The sequence below is a fragment of the Sinocyclocheilus anshuiensis genome, unplaced genomic scaffold (assembly GCF_001515605.1).
Source record: "Sinocyclocheilus anshuiensis isolate Anshui unplaced genomic scaffold, SAMN03320099.WGS_v1.1 scaffold861, whole genome shotgun sequence".
In the NCBI taxonomy this organism is placed as follows: domain Eukaryota; kingdom Metazoa; phylum Chordata; class Actinopteri; order Cypriniformes; family Cyprinidae; genus Sinocyclocheilus; species Sinocyclocheilus anshuiensis.
Genome location: NW_015554217.1, coordinates 756,533 through 766,637, shown reverse-complemented (window position 1 = coordinate 766,637; position 10,105 = coordinate 756,533). Strand labels below are relative to the sequence as shown.

Below are 10,105 nucleotides of genomic sequence, written 5' to 3'. Positions count from 1 at the left end.
CAGACACAGTGATGATGCTCGTATGTATTTGCAGTACACAAGCCGCGATTAAGAAAGCTGACTCCACTGTGAGTGACACTGTCTCTCTCTCACGCACACACACACACACGATACTCTACACGGTGCAAAACGCCGCATTTGAACAGTCAATAGCAAATACTCAAACCATTAAGAAAACATACTTACAGTAGCGGATTCAGAATAAGCGCCAGATTATCATAGCAAAGTCGGAATTGACCCATTTTTTTTTAGAAATAGCCTTTGCACAGCCAGCCTTGTAGGGTGCAAAGTTTGTAGCCTAAGTTGAAAGCTAACCTCTCCTAGGTTCACAAAACTGTCGTCCATAAAATGCGTTGCACAAATTCGAACATCTGGGTTGTGCTGTTCTGTTGTAAATAAATCTTAACCAATGATTCCTCATTGCATCTACTTTCGGAAGGCCAAATAAAGTGCTTTTGCTTTCGCGCAGAAACACACAGCATCTCCCTGACATGGTTGCATCAACACTACTACGGTACTGCCACACCTTCTTTCTTTGCATGAACATTTGGGCGGCATTACGCAAAATTTCCACATCGTGACGTAGAGATGTGGGTGCGTGTTTGAACAAGGCGTTTTAGCCCGGTCTGGATCAGCCTTCTCTTTTAGATAGAATAAATCCTTTTGTGCGAGACTTTGAGCTTTGTAACTCTGCAGATCTTATACATGCACAAACAGCTACATAACACACTAAAGAAAAGGAAAAATAGAAATTGCATCATATGACCTCTTTAAGGTTTGGAACATTAGGTCTTCATTTCTGACATGCTGTTTAAGCATTTGTAAATAAGACTAAAAACATCCATGATTTTGGTTTTGGGTAAGCTTGCATGAAAAGATGATGTAAGCATTTTAGAAACATGGTAATTGACTGCATATTGTGTAAAACAACATGAATTGTGTTAATTGTATGGTCACAACAGATGGATGTTGTGATAATTGTGTTTAGAGTTTTGAAAATGTGACTAGAGATTGGCCAAAAGGATGTTAGCAATTGAAAAAAAAAAAAACTGTAATAAGAGGGATTATAAACCAGCAATCCAGAGTGCTAATGGGGATTGTGTCAGAGTTACTGCCTCAGCGCCGCTATAAGCTACACATTAGTATAACTGGGTTCACCATTCATTGTGTAAATCCAAACTCATTAAACAGGAGAATGATAGACGATGAAAACACATGAACTCAACTTCCTTAGGGTGTGAACTCAATTTTTGACAAAGGTCAAATCAATAATATTTGGTGACAAGTGGAATATACTTAAAACCTCCTGAGCATATAATAACTTCAGTTTTGTACATTACACCACTGTTTAGTGAAGCCCAACCAAGTTCTCTTGGGCAATGCAAAACAGAGATGACTTGGATCTCAGATTAATTAAACCAGTACATCAAAGAAAACTGGTCTCTCATCAATGAGCAGCCTTAAAGGCTTTTAAAGAAGTGAAATCCAGCATATTCTGGGGAATCGCTTACATGAGGAAGTTGAAAAGGAAACAGTTAGGCTTCAGATGAATGTGTTTGTTTCCATGTGCAATGATCCACTACTAAGAATGATAAAGAGAAACACCAATATTAAATGGTACTCATAAGTTATGTAACAATAAACGTCTCCAACCAAGTTAGCACTGCAAGGTACCAACTAAATCCAAATCAAAGGTGAGTCTGTCCAAGCCCATGGTCCATATGCTATGGAGGGATCTGACCATGAAAGCACACCAGGTGCTGCAGTGAGTGATAGACTACAAACCAACCTAAGTTTTCATATAGCCTTCAGGCTAGATATTAGTACAGATATTAACAGCCAGAGGCAACATATAGATATAGACTGAGCATGTTTATTTCCGTAATTCTGGACAAGGTTTTGTAAACATAATTATCCCCGTATTCTTGGAAATGTCTTTAAAGCATGACAGACATCTAATCACATTCCAAGGTGAGGACATGCAGTCCGGCACGTCAGTGTTTGCTTGAGGCACCACATTCAGCCATTTGACATTGGGGAGGTCTGAGACGCTATAGGAGCCAAGATAGGCCAAACAAGCACTGCTACAATGGAATACCAATGAAATGTGTGCACTTTTGATTTATTGCACATCAGTGTGACCCTGTCTGGCCTTGTCACACCTTAATTGGTTTAATTCATTAATTTACTTCATTCCGCCTGAAGACTTTCACAAAGGATAATGGCATTCGACTAACATAACCATTCAATTAACACGTTAAGCTTATCAACAATATTTTGATCTATTTAAAATACTTTTAGCACTGTGGAGTGGACTATTTTGACTTCCCTCTAAACAAATTTTTAAAAAAAATCTGGATGCCTATACTGACAGCATTGTTCTTGCGTGATGTTCTTTAAAGATGTATCTTTTAATAGCCTTAGCAGACTACTGAACCATACACACATTGCAAAATCATTTTAAAATTATGTTTGCCTAATGATATTACACAAGCTTCAGTCTGGATCCAGAACACCTGAGAAGAGATGATGCCAACCCCTCAGAGGACCTCAGATGATGCCAACCCTGAAACAACATACAGAACTACCACATTTTGCTATAAGTTTGATTGCATCATATAATAATTGCTGTTAATAGTGTTTATCGTCTGTTTGATTACGCCTTTAATTGATTTTTCCGTACATTTCTGCCATATGTACATTAACTGACAGTCACCACTGATAAGCTACTACTAAATATTGTACAAACCTAATTTGCTAACCTGATTTGTATCGTGAAAAGCGTTATACAAATAAACTTGAATTGAAAGACAGGTGGTTACTTTGTGGATGTGTATTGTATGTTTGTTCTTCCTGCGTTACATCTAAATGTGTTTCAGAAGTATTTAAAGACACAGACAGACAGACAGACACAGACTGATGGACAGTTGGATGAACGTCTGTTTGTCTGTCTGACTGACCAACCAACCGACAGATAGAGATGTTATAATATTTATTTTGAGCATGTTAGACAAATCTAACAATGACTCGTGAGGCTGTGAAAGCGTGTTGTGCAGCATAGAAAATGACAGACATGGAAGAGTATGTGTGTGCGTGTGTGGAGGTATGAGACTGAGGAGAGACAGGAAAAGTACAATGAATGGGAAAGAATGAGGAAAATGGACTTTGTAAGAAAGACAAGTCGGCCTAAATTTTCAGGGATCACTTCACTTCTTCAGAAGGTGTTTTAAATCCTTTCATATAAGAGCATAGTGCACTCCACCGCATCTCTCTTCCCTCCTTCCTTTAATCTGACCCTGGCAAATTCTCTCACGCAGACATAGACACACAATCTGAAACTCTTTTTCCAAAGACAGGAATGGACACTGTGTTCTTTGCTGCCGTTTCCACACTATTAAGGGCCGAACAGCACAGATAAGACCTAATACATTAAACATGAGCTGCTCTTATCACTATTTGACACAAGTAAATGCCGTCTGTCTGTGGACACCTGTGAGTTAAAAGCACTGGTCAAATCAAAATGCATAAAACATTTTGTGCACTTTGGTTATTGGCCCTTGCATTATTGAATGAGAGGCTCTTCTGTAAAACAATGTCAAACGTGATTACCTTATAAATAATATCAGGCATATATGTAGGTTGAGACCAGGGCTAGTTGTCACACTGGGAATTTTTCAGAAATGTCCTTTTTTTTTATTGGGGTAAGTTGTCATGTATGTTTTATATGGTGTAATGTCACACAGTTAACTAATTACAAATGATGCATGCAAAAAAATGGCTTAATGTTTGTGTATTTTACATTTTGCAGAGTGTTGTGCTACAAAAATTGCTATAATTTTTACATTTAGATCAGAAGTCATTAGGCCTGTGTTAGGCTATTTACACCCATAGAGTGAGACAACATGCCCCAATAGTGGTCAACATGCCCAAACGTTATCCAATAAACTAAAGATCAAATCACATTTTCACAGAAAATACAGCACATGAGGTTCAATATGTAAACCTTATCTGTTATGCATAATGGAACATTACTTGTTGATATTGCAGACTAACTGTTCTAAAAGGAGAATACATTGATTGACATCTAATTAATGTCAGAACATTCCTTCACTACACCCCCGCCCTCATCTTGTAAAAGCTTCCGACCCTGTGCGCAAAGGCGCGAGCGAAATTTCACAGCATTTAAGGGATGTTTCAGAGCTATTTTAGTTCACCCTATCACGCTTTCGGATTTCCCGAAACAAACAAAATATCTGCGGATGAGCACGTCTGGCACCCGGGTTATTATAACACATCACTCATCGCTTCTCCCCCGCGAGATGGTTCAACTGCACACAGTTGCGCGTGCTCTGCTCACCAATAACAAGGCAAATGACAATAAAGCTCGCAAAATGGCCAAGTAATTAAACATCTACATACTTTAAACGATTTAAAACACTGAGACAATTGTCGTGTGTCAATCAGTATGTATAAAGGTTTTATACAGTGCTGGGCAAACCAAAAAAATGTTGCAAGCGAAGTTACCAAACACTCCACGGAAAGGTGCAATGTGTAAACATAAGATATAAGCTACTTCATATTTTTATAAAGCACACAGGATACCATGGTACAGTTATACATCATTTGACAATGTTATACTTTGACATTTACGATGTAGGTTACAGCCTTCTATATATTTACCATGCTAGAACAGCAAGTACTTCAAAAATACCATATTAAAAGTCAATGGTTATGCAAAATCTCTTTAAGTGCTTTCGTGTTTTGAAACGGTTTTGATATTCTTTCGTTTGGAAAACGTATTTACCTGCAGTCGTTCACAAGCTGCACGTGCAGGTGTTGAACTTAATAAACACCTTCTTCGTCGCTTCCAATCTATAGTTTGCGTTTTAAGGTTAGATTTCAATTGATTCTATGCACATATCCACTTTGTTCAGCGGTCATTTTGCTCTCCGTGTTCAGTAAAGTACTGACAAACCGCTCCAAATGATTCAGTGCGCCAGTGAGCCGTCCAAATGAACCGGACCGATTTGCGAACCCTTTTATACCGAGTCGTTAAAAGAACCATAGACTGTATGAAAAGAACCCACTCAAAAGATTCATTCGCGATTAAGGAATCGCTAGGTCTGATTCCAAACAGCCGACAGCAAACACGGGGCAAGATTTGATTTGTGTAATATTTCCGTCGAAACATTTTAGAAAGCTTCATCAACAAAATAGTTTTATCTGCTGAAAAGCTTCTTGATTAAAAAACAACAAACAGCAACGCTATCATTTCACTACCTGCTGAGAAATGTAATTAAATAGCTGTGACGGTAGGCTACTGCCCTACACTGTTTTTGTACATAATAAGGAAAATTATATTCGGGTTGATTAATAAAATAAATTCAGTCAATTTTAGAAACACATTCCAACAATCACATTAACCAGTCTGCATCAATATATTTTTTTTCAGAAACAATTTTAAAACTGTAAAATGCAACAGCTTTACTGTGCATGCAGAGTATAGTTTATTAATTCTCTACGTTATTAATTTAATGTCATTCTTGACATTATTAACACTGCTTACCTTACAAGCTAGAGCTCACTGAAAGGTAAAGAATAAAGATGCTCAGAGAAAACTTGTTCTTGTCAGTCCTCTATTTTTTTGGTAGATCCACTAAAAGCGCGTTGTTCCTCTCCAGAAATGCACGGCTTGTCCTCGATCGTCCGTTGCTTTCCAGATATTTGCGTGTCGGTTCCCCGTATCGCCATGGTCATTAATTGCCAGGCCACTGGAATCTCCCGGAGCGCACGAGAGGAAGGCTTCTCCCGGCGCCTGAGCGTGATTGGCTAGAGTGTCAGTGACGCACCAGCAGGTGGCAGAGCGCTCATATAAGACACCAACACATTCATAAACTGCGTAGACCTGTTGAAGAGGACTGTCTGCAAGAAAGACAATTTTAGCTTTTGCAACAGCAAACATATCTTGGATATTTATGATAAATGTACTTTACTTGCCTTTCTATGTAAAAAGTACATTTCTTACCAGCACTTCTTTTAAACAGCAATTAGTCTATGTATAGGGGACAGTATTTATTCTGTTTCAATATACTGTATATATTGATTATAAGTCAATTTCTGCGTAAACAAGTGAAATCCATTTATTATTTCAATTGTTATTGTCATGGAAACAAAAAAAAACATTAAATGGGCTTTTTAGCAAAATTTTAAAAGTAAACAATTATGAAATACAGAACAATTAATCTATGTGCAAGAAAGGGAACATACAAAATATTCTGTGCCATTGTTTTGGCCAATAAATATTATAAAGGATAAGATTTCAAACATATGTGACAACATATTGTTGTTCTGAGAAAAGGGGATGGTCATTAACGATAGATGAAAAGCAGTGTTATTCTAACATTTAACGTTTATTTATTTATTTGCTTTAACTGATTTGTCAAGCCAGTGCATTCCAATAATTATGCTGTATTTATTTATTTACTTTCATCTAAGGCTAAGAACAGCTTTTTAAAAAGAGATTTTAAATGAGTTTCAGATCTCCCATTCACATTATGACAAATAAGAACTAATTACCATGCATACTCGAAGAACAGCTGTAAAAGGGTTGTTTTAATGATGCCCAATTAAATGAATATTACATTTTCCCACTGTTTGTCTTTTGTGTTCAGAGCATGTTAGAGATTGTAAACATATGGATCCCTAAGTAGTGGACAATGTAACGTTTACTCGAATGTGCAGCTGGCTTATCCCTGATTTAATGTGAATAAATACTCCAAGAAAGAAATTGAATGTAAAAAGGGTTTATAGAGGAGCTGATGACTTACTGTGTTTAGTTTACCATGGGGTATTATACTGGTTGATGTGATCCCTTCAATAAACCATATAAATATGTTAGACTGAACTCCCATAAAAACCAGGAGCTGTAATTTCTGGATGTATAGTTTTGCTCACTGTATATCTTTTCACCAATTATTTATTTTAGTGCATGTTAAAAGAATGTACCATTTTATACATATTCCATTTGTCATTTGTGAGTCTGTGATATTGAACAAACCTGTCCAAGGCACTATGTTTTTATTCATTTCAGAAAGAGAAGGTCTGGAAAGAGTGAAGGGGACGCTCTACTGCTTAGATAAAGATTCAAAGTCAATTCCTCTGTCTACAATCCCAATGATTATTCACCTCAGGGAGAAAGCCAAAGAAAAAGATGGAGTAAGAGGGGTGTGAGCCGAGCAACAATGTGAAGAAAAAGAAGGAAGAGACATTGCGATTATTGATGTGAAAAGAAAGTGTAAAGGAAGAGGATCAAACTCAAAAATCAGACTGTGATAACTGCATATCAAATGTCCTCTCTTATTCTCTGTCTCGCTCTTTGGGACTAATTATGTCAGAAATTGGTGTCTTTCCAGGAAATTGAATATATTTTCACCTACAGAGTATTAGCTTGGCAAACACTATTGTCATAAATGACTTACAGTGTCATTTCAAGTTCAACAAACTTGTTTCCCTGACAACTTAACCACCAGACGTCTCCACAGTGAAAGGCTGATCTCCATATACAGATCACCACCTGTGTCCACGCTGTCATCAAGGCAAGTAAAACACAGACGCACAGATGCACCATAAAGATAGTTTGCAATTAATTAGGCCGTAGATCACTGTGTCTGGCTCAAGACATCAGGAGTAGCCCTTGAAGCAGTGAAAACTAATAATTAAAAGTCAAATATGTGATATGATATGCAGTGTCCTTAAAAACTGAATGTCAGTGCATTCTAAATTATTGCCACTGTATTGAAAATGATTGTGCTCACAGAAGGGTAAAAGCCACTGACTTACACTGGTAAATCTTCAGACAGTTAAGTCATATGCCTTCTGTATGTGCCACTAAATAGAATTTCTCCGAAATGAACGATGAAAGCGCTCTGCTTTGATCTGCAGTTATTTTACGTGCAATAACTTTCTCTTTTCTCTCCCTCTCTCTCTCTCTTTTAGCATGAAGAATTGTTCATTTTTATTACCTTAAGAAAAAGAGAGTTGCTCCTTGAGCTTGGGTTGCGTCAGAGTACAGCAGAAAAGTTGTTTGAAGTGCTCTGACTCACTGGGGAAAGTCAGAATGATTATTGACTAGAATCAGTCAGATACAGAAATGATAGAAATGCTATTATTAGAATTAGCCATCATGCCTGTGGTCACTTACACAGTCTGTAGAGGTTGGTTGGTGCAAACCCTGCCTGATTTCACATTATTCAGGGCAGTCTGAATTATTATAATCTCACTGGAAAAGCTGTTTATAAGGGTCCAGCACTCACATGTTTAACATCATCATTTTAACCATGTCCATTTGCCTGCCTCTCTATCATCCCTCCCACAAGCTCCTTTTTGCATTATTGTCAATATATAGTTTAATAAACAGTAATTTGATCATAGACTGTTTTCATCATGAATTATTGAATTAAGGTGTGCATTATCACTTTCAGCAGTAGGAAACATCTCTAAAGCAAAGAAAAAACCATGGAGAGAATTAAATTAACTTCTCTGTCTGTGACATTTCGGACATTGTGTGCATAGATCCTGGACAATTTGATGATTCAGATTAATGCAAGATATTTTAGTGAAATCAACTTTATTCTCACTGTTGCTCCCTCTGTGAATTTAAAAGTATTGTTGTAAAAGTATTCTTATAAAATCTATATTACTCTATCAAAATTTCAACTTTAGTTAAAATATCTGTAATCTGAAAACCTCATGAAATCAAAAATAGAGTTTTATGGCTTTGAGTCCATGCCGCCTACTGTATATGCCAGTGTACTAAAAAAAAAGAATCAGAATCAGAATCAGAATGAGCTTTATTGCCAGATATAGAGCAGTGGGGAGAGGACGCAGCCCTGAGGAACTCCAGTGCTGATCGTACGGGTGCTGGATGTGTATTTTCCCAGCCTCACTAGCTGCTGCCTGTCTGTCAGGAAGCTGTTGATCCACTGACAGACAGACGTGGGCACGGAGAGCTGAGTTAGTTTGGGCAGGAGGAGGTTTGGGATGATAGTGTTAAAGTGTACTTCCGAATGTCCAGCAATTCGTCTCTGGTGAAACTGATTGCAGGGATATACTGTAACTAAAGACAGGACAAACTAACAAAAACATAAAAAAGGCAAATTATTCACATTTAGTTTAGTTTTAGTCTTTCTCATCTAGGAAATTAACTAAAACTACGGACTTATTTTGAACTTCTCTCCAATAAAATACACTAAATGACGTACTTTGTATTAAAACACACTATGCATTTAAAGATAATCTGAATTGGAGAACATTAAACCTTTTATTGCAACTGCCCGTTAAGACCACTTATGTAAAAGTGTTAAATAGTTCAAGCGGAGGACAAGCTGAGATGGATGATTTTGTAATTTTCTTGTAAGGAAATTCTCAGTGGTTACTGAATGTGTGTGGCATCTTCTTAGCAGTTGTTTGATAGAGTCATCACCATTTTCAGGAGTCACCTACATGAATAAACATGTGAAGACATGCATGCACATGCATATATCTGCAGACGCTCAAACAAAGGCATAATCAGACAAACTAAATCCCTATAATTACCTGCTACATCTCAGTCTCACTAGAATATCAAGGAGATCCAGCTGCTTCTGCACAGACTCGCTGCAGCGGACTATGGGTAATGGTTCATCCTGCTTCTCATGCAGCATTTTGAGACTCTGAGGAACTAAACTTCCAGATCACATTCAACTTTTGCAGTCAGTTCAATTTCTCTCACTTGTGCATTCATGAAATTCAATTAAAATTAAAATGGATGAATGGTCGTAATGGAAAAATATTTGCGTTTTTTAATCTAAAAGGCTAAATTTTGCTCAACATCTTGAAAGCAAGAAAAAAAAAAACTGAATTCACATTAACTTCAAAAGTATCTCTGCAGTGTGCTGTTCATCTGCCTCAATGAATACTGGGAAAGACATCCAGGCAGGATTAAGCAGAAGGAAGCTGAAGCACTTGTTTGGACAGAAGACATTAAAGCGGAGGACAAGCTGTGAGCAGGTGGATATTTGTGTGCTTGCATGAATGCTTGTGTGTGCGCGTGTACATCTTGTCCTGT

The 10,105-nt window shown here is 37.5% G+C and overlaps 1 protein-coding gene across 1 annotated transcript in view; it reads right to left on the bottom strand.

Moving 5' to 3' along the window:
* The window catches only part of LOC107671143 (muscarinic acetylcholine receptor M1-like), a 101,243-nt gene extending 96,270 nt beyond the window's left edge, over positions 1-4,973 (bottom strand). The window contains exon 1 of the mRNA XM_016464002.1: positions 4,805-4,973. The gene's annotated coding sequence lies outside the window, so the exon portion shown is untranslated. The remainder of the gene's footprint in view (positions 1-4,804) is intronic.
* Between the last annotated feature and the right edge of the window lie 5,132 nt (positions 4,974-10,105).